This window comes from Pristiophorus japonicus, chromosome 19 (genome assembly GCF_044704955.1).
Source record: "Pristiophorus japonicus isolate sPriJap1 chromosome 19, sPriJap1.hap1, whole genome shotgun sequence".
In the NCBI taxonomy this organism is placed as follows: domain Eukaryota; kingdom Metazoa; phylum Chordata; class Chondrichthyes; family Pristiophoridae; genus Pristiophorus; species Pristiophorus japonicus.
The window spans coordinates 95,528,270-95,547,087 of NC_091995.1; the positions used below are offsets into that span (position 1 = coordinate 95,528,270).

At 49.1% G+C, this 18,818-nt stretch overlaps 1 protein-coding gene across 1 annotated transcript in view; it reads left to right on the forward strand.

The window, feature by feature from the left end:
* The window catches only part of LOC139230545 (voltage-dependent T-type calcium channel subunit alpha-1I-like), a 240,618-nt gene that overhangs the window by 156,014 nt on the left and 65,786 nt on the right, over positions 1 to 18,818 (forward strand). The gene's annotated exons all lie outside the window — the stretch shown is intronic.

An 18,818-nucleotide genomic window follows, 5' to 3' on the forward strand; every position in this document is an offset into this window, starting at 1 on the left:
AGGGGATTGACAGGGTAGATGCAGGGAGGGTGTTTCCCCCCTGGGCTGGGGAGTCTAGAACCAGGGGTCACCGTCTCAGGATAAGGGGTCGGCCATTTAGGACTGAGATGGGGGGGGAATTTCTTCACTCAGGGGGTGGTGAATCTTTGGAATTCTCTGCCCCAGAGGGCTGAGGAGGCTCAGTCTCTGAGTATATTCAAGGCTGAGATTGATAGATATTTGGACTCCAGGGGAATCGAGGGATATGGGGATCGGGCGGGAAAGTGGAGTTGAGGTCGAAGATCAGCCATGATCTCATTGAATGGTGGAGCAGGCTCGTGGGGACGAATGGCCGACTCCTGCTCCTATTTCTTATCTTCTGATGTACAGTGAAGGAAAGGTCTTGATGTTACCGCTGTCTACTTGGGTTTAAGTTCCAATGAGCTCGGGAGACTTCAGCTCGGTGTATTACTTTATTAATCAAAGTCCATGCAAATTCAGTTAGGCACAACATTTATAGACAGTGAACAAGAGGCTCTCATTAAGTAATTGACTATAGACTTCCGTGCTCGGGGCTCAGGCTGGCTTTGGATACTGATTCCCAAAGTGACAAATAGTGAGAGCTCGTTATTGGCATTTCATTGCCCATATATGGCCACATTTCGCAATTCACTTAGTTCATCGAGTTTTAGCTTCTGACCCGAAGATCATTGAGACTTAGACTAGACATACATTTTTATACCGTGCACTTCACAACTACCGGGTGTCTCAAAGCGCTTTACAGCCAATGAAGTACTTTTTTTGAAGTGTGGAAAAGGCAGCAGCCATTTTTGCGCACAGCAAGCTCCCACACACAGTAATGTGAAAATGACCCAGATAATCTGTTTTTTTCTTATGTTGATTGAGGGATAAATATTGGCCCCAGGACACCGGGGATAACTCCCCTGTTCTTCTTCAAAATAGTCCCATGGGATCTTTTACATCCACCTGAGAGAGCAGACAGGGATTTGATTTATCATCGCTACTGAAAGAAGGCACCTCTGACATTGCGGCACTCCCTCAGTACAGCCCCTCTGACAGTGCGGCACTCCCACAGTACTGCCCCTCCGACAGTGCGGCACTCCCTCAGTACTGCCCCTCCGACAGTGCGGCGCTCCCTCAGTACTGCCCCTCCGACAGTGTGGCACTCCCTCAGTACTGCCCCTCCGACAGTGCGGCGCTCCCTCAGTACTGCCCCTCCGACAGTGCGGCGCTCCCTCAGTACTGCCCCTCCGACAGTGCGGCGCTCCCTCAGTACTGCCCCTCCGACAGTGCGGCGCTCCCTCAGTACTGCCCCTCCGACAGTGCGGCGCTCCCTCTGCACTGCCCCTCCAACAGTGCGGCGCTCCCTCAGTACTGCCCCTCCGACAGTGCGGCGCTCCCTCAGTACTGCCCCTCCGACAGTGCGGCGCTCCCTCAGTACTGCCCCTCCGACAGTGCGGCGCTCCCTCTGCACTGCCCCTCCGACAGTGCGCCGCTCCCTCAGTACTGCCCCTCCGACATTGCGGCGCTCCCTCAGTACTGCACTGGGAGTGTCAGCCTGGATTCCTTGCTCGGGTCTGTAGAGTGGGACTTTGGGACTTGACTCCACGTCCCAATGACTCATGGGGCGGGGAGTGCAGAAGGTTGACGGAGGCTGCCGATGAAACTACCCACGATGTGCCAAGATTTGTTAGCACCGTAGGACTGGTGGAGGGTGCTGAATGTCGCACTCCTGTTGCAAAGGGAGGAGAGAAGAACTCTGGCACCTGTAGACCAACTGGTCTCACGTTGCCAATCGGAAAGCGAGAATAATAAGCCATTATTTAAGTCAACACTTCGAAAGGCATGGGCTAATCAGGGGCAGTCAGCGCGGATTTGTAAAGGGCAGCTTATACTTGATGAATTTAGTTGAATTCTCTGAGGAAGGCACCAAGGATTTAGACAAAGGGACTGCAATGGTTTCTTTGGCTCACGGGAAGAATTAGATAAGGTGGCAGAGACACAAACAGAAGAGGAATTATTCTCGCTGGTCCATTACCTCGTTCCTTTTCTTTGGTTGTCACATTGCATTCAGGAGTTAAAGTAAGCCCTTCTGGCAGCACTGTCAACCCGCAAAGAATACGCATTACAGTCTGACATTAATATGCATCTCTCTGCAGCTCATTCCTGCTACCTGCACATTGTTAAATACGGAGATCGCTCTTAAATGCCAATGCTGAGCTCTATTCTTCCAAAGCCGCATTCCTGACACAGAAAGAGATAATGCTGGAAATGCTAAGCAGGACAGGCAACACCCGTGCAGAGCGAAACAGCACTGTGCTGGCACAGTGGTGATGTGACTGGAGCAGTAATCCCGCAGCTCGAAAATATGATCCGGAGACACGAGATCAGATCTCACCAAGGCAGCTGGGGGGATTTAAATTCAGTTAATTTACATCTAATTAAGTAAAGCTAATATCAGTCGTGAGCATGAAACTACTGGATGCTGAACCCATCTGGTTCACTTACGTCCTTTAGGGAAGGAAATCTGCCGCCCTTACCCGGTCTGGCCAATAGATGAACCCCTGCCCCCAGCGATATTGTTGACTCTTAACTGCCACTCAGAGAAAGCAAGAACGGGGTACTGAAGTTGCATGATCAACCATGATCATATTGAATGGTGGTGCAGGCTTGAAGGGCCGAATGGCCTGCTCCTGCACCTACTTTCTATGTTTCTATGTACCTGTAATGTATGCCCCAGTGAGCATGCTCACAGGTTGGTAGAGCTGTTGAGTTATGAGTGGCTTAGCCAGTCACGTGATGTTCACAAGACTCAATAAAACCCCAGCCAGTTGGGTTCGGGGGATTCACGATGGGGCAGGTGGTTGTGAGCCTGGTGGATGAACCGGTAATGTGTAGTGTGATTGTTAAACCTTTGCTAATAAACCAACTAGTTCTTAATAGCAATGTGTCGCTATCGATTCTTCAGCAAAGTGCCCATGATGCAAATAAGTTACAGTTAAAAAGAATCATACGAAGAATAAAACCAGATGGACCACCCAGCTTCGACCTACCGGACTTCATCATCGCTGGGTCAAAACCCTGGAACTCCCTCCCTGACAGCACTGTGGGAATGTTGAATGTGGATTCTTTTCCCTCAATCTGGTTCAGCAAAATTACTGAAACGAATACCATTTCTGCCTTAAACAAAGCAAGCTTTTATTTCAAAGCAAGTCTCGATCGAGGACTTTATCAGACAGAAGGAATGCAACTCTGATAGATCGCACCCACTTCCTACGGACAAAGTGATGTTACATTGTAAAGAGACGACGGTTATACATTTTCGGTAAAAGATAACAAGATACAATTAGAGTGACATCCTAGTTCAGCCTATCCTCTTTGATCCCTCTTTCCCTTGTCCACTCATAAGCCGACCTAAGAATGGTCTGATTTTACACAAAGGCCCATTATTTTCTTACTGTTAATGTTTCAGGTTAGCAATGTGAGTTAGTACGGCCTTGAGGTTTTTTGCAAGCTGTGGGTTTTTTTAAAACTGTGTTAGTATTGTAACATTTTGCAGTTTCGAGTCTGAGATGTCTTGGCTATTCCTCCATAAATTCTTTGTTTAATTTCACTGTCTCTATATTTTCCCACATTCTCAACTTCAATGTCTCTATACATTTTTAAACATTCACATTCCCCCCTTTTATCATTCCATGATAACACTTAGGATCATTCTAGGAGTATCGCATTCATCCGTTCACACTCTATTTCCTGAATCATATTGTTGTTATTGTCGAGTAGTTCTTTAGTTCGTTGGATCATAACTCGGGAGCCCTTGCCCACAAGAGGGTTTGCTAACCTTGCCATCATTACTTTACAGCAAAGTTTAAAGCAACCAACAATCAAACAACAGGTAATTATTACTACGATGAGAATAATTGCCCCATGCATTAGATAGGATCTCCAAGATCCATCTGATAGCCCATCAACCCAGCTAGATCCTTCTGCTGGTGTGGATAACTTCTTCACCTCCCTTCTTATGTGATCAGCGAGATTGGTTATGTTTTCTGAACTATTGGGAATGTAAGTGCAACATTCAGATCCTATCAGGGCACACGTTCCCCCTTTCTCAGCCAACAGGTAATCAAGGGACATTCGGTTTTGTAATGCTACGGTCCTTATTGCTACCATTTCAGCTGTGATGTCCTCCAGAGCTTCAGCAGTATTGTTAGCTATCTGTTCCAATATCGTCTCTAGGTTCTGTACTTCATCCATGAGACGTCTTATCCTGATTGGGAACATCATGACCCCAAAGAACTTGTCGGCGGGGGTGATGGCTCGCTTGTATCGGCTGGAGGCATGTGCTTCCGCCAGGGTACGTACTTGCCGCACAAATGGCACCACATATCCCAGATAGCAGGACCCTGTCCATCGCCTAGACAACCAAGGATATGCCTTATGACCGCACATGAAATACGTGCCGTTAAAAGCTGCTTTCTGATATATTGCTTCCGGGTCCCAGGACTGGGCCCACAAACCTCCACCTGTTTTATTTGGAAGGTGAGAGAGGATGGTGACTCGTGCACCTGTGGTGATGTTAAGATTGTGTGGGCATTTGCTGTACCCTATGATATGTCCCTAGTTACTGGTGTCATTTCGGGTTAGACAGATGTCCCCGGTTGGCCTCCCAATCCCCGAGGTATTGGTCAGGGCTAAGAATGGGGGTTCCTTTCCACAGTTGTAGGTTGGTTGGTACCATCCCTGGAACGTCTGACTAATGGGGTCTCCAGCACTCTCCCACTTGGTGACCTCCCCGTGGTCGTTCACGTGGTAATGGTATGATACTCCTCCTGATCTCTGTGATCTCTCGTATTTGTATTGGCCCCCCTCCTCTCGTGATAGTCTGGCTCTGAATCCATCTGACAGTCTCAGTTAGGGTTAGTGGAACGGTGCGCAAAGGAATTCCCCCTTTGGAATGTATAGGGAATGTATAGGGAATGTGAACACACCCAGCATCTAGAAAAGTTCCCATTTTGCGCATAAACATAAGACATGTACAGAAAGGTGTTTACATGAAGCTCTTGTCTCTGTCTCCCCTCCCATGCGCCGAAACTGTCATATATCAACATTATTATACAGACTGTGGCATACAGACACAGTTTCATCTTATGGCTCAGGATTCAGATAAATAGTCCAATTATTTTGCTGATTAAAAGAGTTCAGTTTTCCCGTCTCTCTTCTTAGGTCACCGTCGGTGTAGCTGGCTGTCTATCACTACGGGTAAAAGTTCAAATGGCTCCACGTTACAATTAGGATGTCAACAGCCTTGTTCAGCTATGGAGAAGAGGAAATCTGGAACAGAAACAGGAGTTAGAATAACCAGTAAAATAGGTTCGTTAGGGGGTGGTGAGCTTGCAGTGGTGCAGGTGAACCCAGGCACTTCTCCCCTCAACTTTGGCTGCAGTGGGGGTAGTGAGTAACACCTGAAAAGGCCCCTCGCATCATGGCTCTAATCCCTTCCGAATCCATTTCTTAATCAGGACATACTTCCCAGGTACCACGAGGGATGATTCGGGTAAAACTGGGAGGTCGAGGTGAGCCTCTCGAACCTGGTTGTGAGCTAGTCGCAGAGCCTGAGTCAGAGAAAGAACATAGGTGGTCATCAGTCGAGCTGGGATACCATATCTAGGAACAATTTCCCTCATTAACACCTTAACAACAGTTTGAGCCTTATTGTCCAGGGTAGGGTAGGCTTCAATCCATCTGCTAAACACAACTACTATTACTAACACATATTTGTAACACTGAACTTTTTGCAACTCAATGTAGTCCAACTGAAATATCTCAAAGGGACCTTCGGGTAGGGGTGTTTTACCCCAATCACAGGGGACTCCCTTCCCTGAATTATGTTGCTGGCAAACCAGGCAACGACTACTGATGTTCTGGGTGAGCGCCTGGAGTCTAGGGTGCCACCAAGTAGCCAAAAGTGTGTCACTCGTGGTCCTTGCTCCACAATGAGTAGCAAAATGCATACATTCAATAACCCATAGAGCCAACTCGTCAGACATGCAAGTCTGTTCCGCGGGAGTGGTCCAGAGTTTAGAAACATTGTCATAAGTACATCCATAATCTTTCCACAACAGTTTATCTTTTTCAGGAGCGTCCTCCTGTGCTTTAATAACATATTGGATGGTTGGCATTGGTTTTTCCGAGGCTAACTTATCCTTTGCAGGATTTTTAGTCTGACTCATCATTCTGGGCACTACCATTTGTTGGTCACGGGAGGCCTGTTTAGCCTCTTTGTCAGCACAGTGGTTCCCTATATCAACCGGGGATTTTCCGGTGGTGTGGGCGGTACATTTAACAATGGCAATGTGCTTGGGGAGCATGAGGGCTTGCAACAAGTCAGATACTAGTTGCTTATGGGATATCTCATTCCCCTGTGAGGTTAGGAATCCCCTATTTTTCCATAATTGTCCGAAATCATGGGCCACCCCAAAGGCATACCTAGAGTCGGTATAGATATTGACTTTGAGGTCTTTGGCCAAGATACAGGCTCGGGTGAGGGTGAATAGTTCAGCTTGTTGGGCAGAATAGGCGGTTTCAAAGGCGGCAGATTCCAAGACCTGATTCTCCTGGTTTACTACGGCGTATCCTGAGATTCGTGTACCTTCTGGATTAATAGAAGAACTTCCGTCAACATACATAATACAGTCTGGGTCTTCCATTGGTACATCAACTAAATCTTCCCTGACTGATGTGGCCTCTTGAATTAAAGATAAACAATCATGACTGGGTTCTTCCTCACCTTGGGGTGGCTCGGTAAGAAAACAGGCCGGATTAATTGCAGTACAGTGCCGAAAGGTCAGCTTAGGATTATTCAGTAGGTAGATCTCATATCTGCTTTGCCTGGCCATGGTAAGGGCAGCTACGGAGTGAGAGATGTTAAGACAACGATAGCACAGTCTTTCAGGATTGTACAGTACAGTTGAAAGGGCCGATCATAGAGGGGCCGGCCCAAAGCCAGAGCTTGCAGCAGGGCTGTCTTTAGTTCCTTAAAGGCTTGGACGTCTGCGGTTTCTATTTCAAAGCTGCCTTCTTTATTTGTATACGGGGTGAGGTGCTTAGTCATCAGGGCGACATTAGGGATCCAGGATCTGCAGTAATTGATCATCCCCAACCACTGTGCTAGGGACTGGAAACTGGCAAATCGGTTCATCATCCGGGGAGGTTCCCTGTACAATCAAGCTACGTAGTCAATACGAATAATCGGGGGACGGTTGGCCAAAGGGGTTGTTCTGGGAGAAGTTAGTGTAAGATCCCTGTCCTCTCCCCCCTTGCCCCCCTCCTCTTCCTCCTCTTCCTCTTTCGTGCCGACGGGAGGGACACTCTCTACTCCAATGTCCCTCTTGCCCACAATTAAAGCATCCATCTCGTCTTTCCCAGCCCCGACCTCTTCCCATACCAGGCCGGGGACAGTAGGGCGGTCCATAATTAGCAGGGCCCGGGCCATTTGGGTGTTTGGTATAACCGTATCCCTGTTTATCCACCCAACCCTGCACACAACACTGCGGTTCCATCTGGTATCCCCTTGGGTCAGGTTTTGGTCCTTCCACCCGAGGCGGCTCTTCCTTTCTAGTCACGTATTCAGTCTTGACCCGGGTTGGGGGCGCACCTCCCCCCTCCCCTTTCTTTTCCTGCCAATAATATCTAACCGCCCTCTCCATCTGGTCTTTACTGTTATCTGCCCAATTCATATTATTTGTCCGGATAGCGTGAGCAACCGAATAGGGCCGGCACTGAAGTAGGATAGTGCAGAATTGAGGAGAATCCTCTCCTGCCCTGAAGGCATTATCTCCTGATTGACTTCCGTATATTTCAATAAATCTTTCCATGAATTCATCGGCAGTTTCTTCTCGTTTGGGTTTAGTTTCTAATACTGCGGCCATACTGATGGGCTTCTGAAGGGTCGTGCTGAGGGCATTAAAGATAGCGTTTAGGGGATCCTGGACATCGTTAGGGTGAGCAACCAACAAAGCATCATGAGTAGCACGTCCTAGGTGAGTTAGAAATCGGGAGTGCTCAGTTGGGCTCAGGGCTTGCTTTACCGGGGCCCACAGGTCCCTTGATTCTGCATTATATCCATGCATGTCGAGGTCACTCCATGAAATCGGAGGTCAGGGTTAAGTTGGGTTTGTGGATCCCTTTCAGCTTATTTATCTTAGCCTTTTAACTCTTCAATTTTTTTTGTTTGAGTATCTATTTCTTGTTGTATCAGGCAAGTATTATTACATAAGCTAGTTCTGTTTTTATTTTTATTCTGACTATCGCACCAGTCCTCTGTTAGGTGAGTCTTTTTTCTATTAAGAAATCCAAATTGATAATGTTCAGTATGAAACGGCTGTCAATGGAAAGGGTTAACTCCTTTACTGGTTTGTAAGAAGACCTGATGTCATTATGTGACTTCACATTAAAAAAAATCTTCATCAGGAAAGGCAGCACTTGATTAAACTCCAATATTTTTTAACTTCTTATTCAAGTACTTGCCAAAAATATTTTTTAAATTGATTTAAAACGAGACCATACATTTTTAACAGCTATTTGTTTACTGAAATTCAATTTCATCATCAGCCTCGGTCAATGCAAAGCCAACCATTTTAACTCCGTAGTCTATCGATACCTTTCTCAGAGGTCCCAGTGGAACTCTGAGTACGTTTCTCATGCGCGCACTCTTTCTTTAAGACGTCTACGGTTTTTAATATGTCCTCCTTCTGTCAATGAAAGCCCTAATTTAATGGAGTTTTTCTGCCAACTCGACAGAAGTGATGCATTTTTTCAGACTGCAGTGGAACTTTTCTCATAATTTAAAATCTCAGAACATTTTTTTCTTTCAGCACCTGTTTAGTACGTTACGTCTTTTATCTCATCTTTTCCATAACTAGAGGGAAGTCTGGCACGTAGACTGAGGGCTGCTTTTCGTTATCTCAAATGTTCCAGCCTCAAGGTCGTGTTTTACTGTCTCTTCTAAACTGCAGATTTAATATAATAATTATTATTTTTTGAATCCATCTCAGTATTTTCTGTGCCTTCTCTGAATATCTCAAAATCCCGATTCAAACTTTGTAATTCAATAAGGTTCACACTCTTAAACTTCCCACATACAGGACAACACTACGAAGGGTTAAAAAAACTTTCATTCTGTTTGAAAAAGTGGGTGGAGCTAAAACAAGCTAAAACAAACCACAACTCCCCGGTTTCCCACAGTAAAAATCACACAAGCATTTCTCATTTAAAACAGACATTCACAAGAGTCTCTCTTCTTTCCTATTAATTGTTTTGGCCGGCTCTATTTTTGGATCCATGATTGATCATCTATCCCTATCTAGCTCTAACTATCCCTACCTTCCGTGTCGCCGCACGGATCGCGTCCCACGCGATTTGATCTATCCCTATCTAGCTCTAACTATCCCTACCTTCCGTGTCGCCGCACGGATTTACTTGGGCCTCGAACCCACACAGACACTGGGCCTCGAACCCAGGCAGGCTCTGGGCCTCGAACCCAGGCGGACTTACCTATTCTAACCTATCTTTCCGAGTCGCCGCTCGGTTTGCGTCATCGCGCAATTTCCCTATCTCTATCCCTACTCTAAGTTTGAAAGGTATTCACCAGATTGTCCTGGATCTCGTTCAGACACTACCTGAGAACCAGCGAGTGGCTAAACTTTCCTCAGACTTTTGAAACCGGGGGAAACTGGAGCAGTATTGAAATCATACTCACTCCAGTGGCCAGTTTCCCCTCGTCTTGTCCAAGGCTCGTCTGGCTCTTCATTCGCAAGTTTTCGGCAGTCGTCCGTTGAGATCCCACTTCTGACACCAAATGTTGAATGTGGATTCTTTTCCCTCAATCTGGTTCAGCAAAATTACTGAAACGAATACCGTTTCTGCCTTAAACAAAGCAAGCTTTTATTTCAAAGCAAGTCTCGATCGAGGACTTTATCAGACAGAAGGAATGCAACTCTGATAGATCGCACCCACTTCCTACGGACAAAGTGACGTTACATTGTAAAGGAACGACGGTTATACATTTTCGGTAAAAGATAACAAGATACAATTAGAGTGACATCCTAGTTCAGCCTATCCTCTTTGATCCCTCTTTCCCTTGTCCACTCATAAGCCGACCTGAGAATGGTCTGATTTTACACAAAGGCCCATTATTCTCTTACTGTTAATGTTTCAGGTTAGCAATGTGAGTTAGTACGGCCTTGAGGTTTTTTGCAAGCTGTGGGTTTTTTTTAAACTGTGTTAGTATTGTAACATTTTTCAGTCTCGAGTCTGAGATGTTTTGGCTATTCCTCCATGAATTCTTTGTTCAATTTCACTGTCTCTATATTTTCCCACATTCTCAACTTCAATGTCTCTATACATTTTTAAACATTCACAGGAGCACCTTCACCACACGGACTGCAGCGGTTCAAGAAGGCGGCTCACCACCACCTTCTCAAGGGGCAATTAGGGATGGGCAATAAATGCCGGCCTTGCCAGCGACGCTCACATTCAGTAAACGAATAATAATAAAAAGAAAAACGAGTTTTCGTCAGTCTAGACCTGAAACATTAACACTATTTCTCTCTCTGTCTCTCCACAGATGCTCTCATTACCTGCTGAGCACTTCCAGCTTTTTCTGTTTTTATATCAGACTTGCATCATCCTGCTGTATTGTGCTGTTGTATTAGGATTCCTGATTGATTTGTCGACAAGTGATCGTTTGCGACAATCAGCGGTTGATGAGCGCACACTGCCATGGATCAATGGGTTTAACAAGACAGCATCAATCGACTCAATTCAATCCCTGTGATTGGCATCCTGGGGACCTTATTGAAAGTGATAGGTTTGATTGATGGTTATACCCGAGGGGAAGTTGTTCAACTGCTCCGCGAGGGAGGCAGGGAACATGATTCCTCTACATCTCTATGATGGACAGCTCTGCAACCAATGCCTGCCAGATCGGGGCTTGTATCTGACCACGCGCAGTTACGCTGAAGGCAGCGGTGATAAAGAGCTAGTCAGCGCATTCAGTGCGAGCACATAGTCACGCGAGGAATCGTATCTCAAAGATGTTTCCACTGCGACACAGAGGGCTGGATTGTCCGGTGCTGTCCGCCCCGGTTAGCGCCTCAGACAGGCGGCAATGGTGGCGGTGAGCTCCTCCGGGCGGGCGGCCAGCCTCCAGCGCCCCGCCGGGGTTTTCGGGGCCGGTTTGGGCGGGGCACGGAGCGTTACCGCCCGGGAGAGGCGAGCCGGTGTGTAACGCCCCCTGGTGGTGACACCGGCTCGATTTTGGCTCCCGCCCGACCTGTAGCGCCCCGCAGCGCCCCCTGCTGGGACCGCCTGGGGAAACGGGCAGTCCGGGCTGTAGTGGCCACAGGTAACTGCGATTGGGTTTTATTTATTTATTTTTTTCGCAATTTATGTTGTGGCGACGTGGGCTGGGTATTGGGAATGTTTCTGGTGTTTTTTTCTCCCCCCCGAGGCCTCTCTCAGGGCGCTCCCGGCCCGGTTATTTAGCTCGGGATTTCCCCATGCTCAGCCGGCCTAGCGCCCTGAGAGTGGTGTGTAACGCCTCCCTTAGCGCTCCGCCCCACACTCAGGGCCCTGCAGCCCAATATTGCTGACTGAGGCGCTAACTTTACCGCCCGCCGCCGTTACCGCCCGAAATCAGCAAAACCGAAAATCCCGCCTAGAGCATTAAAGGGATCTGATATTATTGTCTAAAATTCTGAAAGTGGTTGACTAAGAGTAATATGCAGAAACTATTTCCAGTGGCAGAAGGGTTGGTAACCAGAGTAATTACAAAAAATCCACAGGCCCTATGAGGAAAATAATTGTTACGAGTTGTTGTGATCGGGAACGCTCTGCCTGAAAGAGCGGTGGGAGCAGATTCAATCGTAACTTTCAAACGGGAAATGGATGAATACTTCAAAAGGAAATGTAATATATTTGCTTCAAGGGTTCTTTGCTTAATCATTCATAGCAACACATTGCTATTCATCATCATAGGCGCCCCTTGGAATCGAGGAAGACTTGCTTCCACTCTAAAAGTGAGTTCTCAGGTGGCTGTACAGTCCAATACAGGAATTACAGTCTCTGTCGCAGGTGGGACAGATAGTCGTTGAGGGAAGGGGAGGGTGGGACTGGTTTGCCGCACGCTCCTTCCGCTGCCTGCGCTTGGTTTCTGCACGCTCTCGGCGACGAGACTCGAGGTGCTCAGCGCCCTCCCGGATGCACTTCCTCCACTTAGGGCGGTCTTTGGCCAGGGACTCCCAGGTGTCAGTGAGGATGTCGCACTTTATCAGGGAGGCTTTGAGGGTGTCCCTGTAACGTTTCCTCTGCCCACCTTGAGCTCGCTTGCCGTATAGGAGTTCCAAGTAGAGTGCTTGCTTTTGGGTGTCTCGTGTCGGGCATGCGGACAATGTGGCCTACCCAACTGAGCTGGTCGAGTGTGGTCAGTGCTTCGATGCTGGGGATGTTGGCCTGATCGAGTTGGTTTATGAACAAGGGTTTAACAATCGCACAACACATTACCAGTTCATCCACCAGGCTCACAACTGCATGCCTCACTGTGGATGACCCAGACCCGACTAGCTGGGGTTATGTTGAGTCTTGTGAACCACTCACAATGCAACAGCTCTAAACTATTTTGTTGCAAACCTGTGATCATTCTCACAGGGGCATACATTACAGGAAAAATTTGCGGGCTATGGGGAAAGGGCAGGTGAGTGGATCTAATGGGACTGCTCTTTCAAAGAGGCACAGAGACTGAATGGCCTCCTTCTGTGCAGTATCACTCTATGATTCTGAAAGGGTAAATAGTGAAAGAATAGATTGCAGAGATGCATTTAAGGGGAAGCTGGATAAACACATGAGGGAGAAAGGAATAGAAGGATATGGTGATGGGGTGAGATGGAGAGGGGTGGGAGGGGGCTGGTGTGGAGCATAAACCCCGGCACGGAGCGGTGGGGCCCAGTGGCCTGTACATTCTATGTAATTCTATGTAAAAGTTCCACCGGTTGGTGAAGTGGTAACAAGGGTCAGAGACCCGGGATGAAACTAGAAGCAGAAAGAGAGATGTTAAAGAATGTTTTCACCCAAAGTTGCGTCAGAAGGTAGTTCCATCAGCACAAGAGGCTCTGAAGCAGAGTTCGGAGTGAATTCAATAAACACTTGAAGACAAATATTGAAGGGTACGAGGATAGAGCAGGTCACTGGGAGACGAGAGTTCCAGCGTGGAGCGGGAATAATGGGCCGAATGTCCTCCTCGTCAGCTGTGGCTCAGTGGGCAGCACTCTCGCCTCTGAGTCAGAAGGTTGTGGGTTCAAGTCCCACTCCAGGGACTCGAGCACAAAAATCTAGGCTGACACTCCCAGTGCAGTACTGAGGGAGCGCCGCACTGTCGGAGGGGCAGTACTGAGGGAGTGCCGCACTGTCAGAGGGGCAGTACTGAGGGAGCGCCACACTCTCGGAGGGGCAGTACTGAGGGAGCGCCGCACTGTCGGAGGGGCAGTGCTGAGGGAGCGCCGTACTGTCGGAGGGGCAGTGCTGAGGGAGTGCCGCACTGTTGGAGGTGCCGTCTTTCGTTAAAAAGTTAAACCGAGGCCCCGTCTGTCCTCTCTGAGCTGGATGTAAAAGATCCCTAGGGCCTGATAGTCTGCATCCCAGAGTACTTAAGGAAATGGCCATAGAAATAGTGGATGCATTGGTGATCATTTTCCAACAGTCTATCAGTGTCTATGGACTGGAGGGTAGCTAATGTAGCACCATTGTTTAAAAAAGAAGGGAGAGAGAAAACGGGTAATTATAGACCGGTTAGCCTGACATCAGTAGTGGGGAAAATGTTGGAATCAATTATTAAAGATGAAATAGCAGCGCATTTGGAAAGCAGTGACAGGATCAGTCCAAGTCAGCATGAATTTATGAAGGGGAAATCATGCTTGACAAATCTTCTGGAATTCTTTGAGGATGTAACTAGTAGAGTGGACAAGGGAGAACCAGTGGATGTGATGTATTTGGACTTTGACAAGGTCCCACACAACAGAATGGCAGGCAGTGACTAGTGGAGTGCCGCAGGGCTCAGTGCTGGGACCCCAGCTATTTACAATATACATCAATGATTTAGATGAAGGAATTGAGTGTAATAACGCCAAGTTTGCAGATGACACTAAACTGGGCGGCAGTATGAGCTGTGAGGAGGATACTAAAAGGCTGCAGGGTGACTTGGACAGATTAGATGAGTGGGCAAATGCATGGCAGATGCAGTATAAATGTGAGGTTATCCACTTTAGGGGCAAAAACACAATGGCAGAATATTATCTGAATGGTGGCAGATTAGGAAAAGGGGAGGTGCAACGAGACCTGGGTGTCATGGTTCATCAGTCATTGAAAGTTGGCATGCAGGTACAGCAGGCGGTGAAGAAGGAAAATGGTATGTTGGCCTTCATAGCTAGGGGATTTGAGTATAGGAGCAGGGAGGTCTTACTGCAGTTGTACAGGGCCTTGGTGAGGCCTCACCTGGAATATTGTGTTCAGTTTTGGTCTCCTAATCTGAGGAAGGACGTTCTTGCTATTGAGGGAGTGCAGCGAAGGTTCACCAGACTGATTCCCGGGATGGCAGGACTGACATATGAGGAGAGACTGGATCGACTGGGCCTGTATTCACTGGAGTTTAGAAGGATGAGAGGGAATCTCATAGAAACATATAAAATTCTGACAGGACTGGACAGGTTAGATGTGGGAAGAATGTTCCCGATGTTGGGGAAGTCCAGAACCAGGGGTCACAGTCTTAGGATAAGGGGTAGGCCATTTTGGACTGAGATGAGGCGAAACTTCTTCACTCAGAGAGTTGTTAACCTGTGGAATTCCCTACCGCAGAGAGTTGTTGATGCCGGTTCGTTGGATATATTCAAGAGGGAGTTAGATATGGCCCTTACAGCTAAAGGAATCAAGGGGTATGGAGAGAAAGCAGGAAAGGGGTACTGAGGGAATGATCAGCCATGATCTTATTGAATGGTGGTGCAGGCTCGAAGGGCCGAATGGCCTACTCCTGCACCTATTTTCTATGTTTCTCTATTTCTATGATCCCATGGCACTATTACGAAGAAGAGCAAGTGAGTTCTCCCCGGTGTCCTGGGGCCAATATTTATCCTTCAACCAACATCACGAAAACAGATTATCTGGTCATTATCACATTGCTGTGTGTGGGAGCTTGCTATGCACAAATTGGCTGCCGTGTTTCCCACATTACAACAGTGACCACACTCCAAAAGTACTTCATTGGCTGTAAAGCGCTTTGAGACGTCCGGTGGTTGTGAAAGGCGCTATATAAATGCAAGTCTTTCTTTCTTTCAATGTGCAGCGCCCGCCTGCAATGGCCACAATAAATGCAAGTCTTTCTTTCTCTCTCTCTTTTTCTCTCTCTCGAACTCTCTTTCTTTCTTTCATTCTCATTCCTGTTCTTTCTCTCTCTCTTTCTCTCTCTCTCCTTGTGCATTGGGATTTCCTCTTACAGTATAACTGCGAGCGACTAACACTGTGGGAGCTGCCAGGAGAGCTCACTCAGTCTTAATTCATTCTGCTAATATTCTGAGCAGCATTCGGTGCAATGATTAAAATTCCGTATGCAAATCTCCTGTAAAAGTGTAATGAGTACATAGTATTCTCCTTGCAAATGAGCGTGTCTCTCCTTTGTTGCTGATAATGAGACCTCTACCATTTGCTGGAGTTTCCACAATCAGCCCACCACGCATACTGGCCTGGTCACCCATCAACCCAGGCAGCTAGCTCACTGCCTCCCTAGTGAGGCTGTTGTCCCCTCCTACAACCTTAACTATCTCGTATTCGCCTGCCAGACTTGCAACCTTACTGTCGGCAGAAGGTACAATGCAGTTCAGAATTTTATTCAAATCTAATGCACTGAATTATAAGTCGATCCCTGACCTCACCACACCTGGAGTACTGCGTGCAGTTTTTAAGGAGGGATATACTTCTATTGGAGGCAGTTCAGAGAAGGTTCACTAGATTGGTTCCTGAGATGAAGGGGTTGTCTTTTGAGGAAAGGTTGAGCAAGTTGAGCCTGTACTCATTGGAGTTTAGAAGAATGAGAGCTGATCTTATTGAAATGTATAAGATTCTGAGGGAGCTTGACGAGGTGGATGCAGAGAGGATGTTTCCCCTCCGACAGTGCAGTGCTCCCTCGGTACTGCACCTCCGACAGTGTGGCGCTCCCTCAGTACTTCCCCTCCGACAGTGCTGCACTCCCTCAACACTGCCCCTCCGACAGTGCGGCGCTCCCTCAGCACTGCCCCTCCGACAGTGCGGCGCTCCCTCAGTACTGCCCCTCCGACAGTGCGGCGCTCCCTCAACACTGCCCCTCCGACAGTGCGGCGCTCCCTCAGTACTGCCCCTCCGACAGTGCTGCACTCCCTCAACACTGCCCCTCCGACAGTGCGGCACTCCCTCAGTACTGCCCCTCCGACAGTGCGGCGCTCCCTCAGCACTGCCCCTCCGACAGTGCGGCGCTCCCTCAGTACTGCCCTTCCGACAGTGCGGCGCTCCCTCAGTACTGCCCCTCCTACAGTGCAGCGCTTTATCAGTACTGCCCCTCTGACAGTGCGGCGCTCCCTCAGCACTGCACTGGGAGTGTCGACGTGGATTTTGTGTGCAGGTCCCTGGAGTGCGACTTGAACCCACAACCTAGGAACATAGGAATTTCTAGACGATAAATGACCCAGGTCCCTTCAGGCCTTCTACCATCCTGGGAGTCGCGCGATCCAACGTTAATGGAGCAGTTGACCAATCACAGCAATCGGTCTCTATCAGTGAGTCTACAACAGACCCAAACACAAGGCCAGGAAAGCCCCCCAGTGGGGTAGAGCTTTGGGGAACCAGAGCTCCAAAATCCCCCGTTCCCCCCGAGCTCACTACACTCTCCCCACGTCATGTCTCACATTACTCATAGACCGTGTCCCAAAATGTTATTTCCAACTACTTGTATTTATATAGCGCCTTTAACGTAGTGAAACGTCCCAAGGCGCATCACAGGAGTGTTATGAGATAAAAATTTGACAACGAGCCACATAAGAAGAAATTAGCGCAGGTGACCAAATGGTCATAGAGGCTGGTTTTAAGGAGCGTCTTAAAGGAGGAAAGAGAGGTAGAGAGGCGGAGAGGTTTAGGGAGGGAGTTCCAGAGCTTGGGGCTCAGGCAACAGAAGGCACGGCCACCGATGGTGGAGCGATTATAATCAGGGATGCTCAAGAGGGCAGAATTAGAGGAGTGCAGAGATCTCAGGGGGTTGTGGGGCTGGAGGAGATTACAGAGATAGGGAGGGGCGAGGGCCACGGAGGGATTTGTAAACAAGGATGAGAATTTTGAAATCGAGTGTTGCCGGACCGGGAGCCAATGTAGGTCAGCGAGCACAGGGGGTGATGGGTGAGCGGGACTGGGTGCGAGTTAGGACACGGGGCAATGAGCACAGGGGGTGATGGGTGAGCGGGACTCGGTGCGAGTTAGGACAAGGGACAGCGAGCACAGGAGCTGATGGGTGAGTGGGACTTGGTGCGAGTTAGGACACGGGACAATGAGCACAGGGGGTGATGGGTGAGCGGGACTTGATGTGAGTTAGGACACGGGGCAGCGAGCACAGGGGGTGATGGGTGAGCGGGACTTGGTGCGAGTTAGGACACGGGGCAGCGAGCACAGTGGGTGATGGGTGAGCGGGACTTGGTGCGAGTTAGGACAAGGGGCAGCGAGCACAGGAGGTGATGGGTGAGCGGGATTTGGTGTGAGTTAGGACACGGGGCAGCGAGCACAGTGGGTGTTAGGTGAGCGGGACTCGGTGCGAGTTAAGACACGGGGCAGCGAGCACAGGGGGTGATGGGTGAGTGGGACTCGGTGCGAGTTAAGACACGGGGCAGCGAGCACAGGAGGTGATGGGTGAGTGGGACTTGGTGTGAGTTAGGACACGGGGCAGCGAGCACAGTGGGTGATGGGTGAGCGGGACTTGGTGCGAGTTAGGACACAGGGCAGTGAGCACAGGGGGTGATGGGTGAGCGGGACTCGGTGTGAGTTAGGACATGGGGCAGCGAGCACAGGGGGTGATGGGTGAGCGGGACTTGGTGCAAGTTAAGACACGGGGCAGCGAGCACAGGGGGTGATGGGTGAGCGGGACTTGGTGCAAGTTAAGACACGGGGCAGCGAGCACAGGGGGTGATGGGTGAGCGGGACTTGGTGCGAGTTAGGACACGGGGCAGCGAGCACAGGGGGTGATGGGTGAGCGGGACTCGGTGCGAGTTAGGACACGGGCAGCGAGCACAGGGGGTGATGAGTGAGCGGGACTCGGTGTGAGTTAGGACACGGGCAGCGAGCACAGGGGGTGATGAGTGAGCGGGACTTGGTGTGAGTTAGGACACGGGACAATGAGCACAGGGGGTGATGGGTGAGTGGGACTCGGTGCGAGTTAGGACATGGGGCAGCGAGCACAGGGGGTGATGGGTGAGCGGGACTCGGTGCGAGTTAGGACACGGGCAGCGAGCACAGGGGGTGATGGGTGAGCGGGACTCGGTGCGAGTTAGGACACGGGGCAGTGAGCACAGGGGGTGATGGGTGAGCGGGACTCGGTGCGAGTTAGGACATGGGGCAGCAAGCACAGGGGGTGATGGGTGAGCGGGACTCGGTGCGAGTTAGGACACGGGGCAGCCGAGTTTTGCATCACCTCTAGTTTACGTAGGATCGAATTCTTTCCTGAAAGAAATCTATCTCATTTGATTTTGAAGGAAGTGACA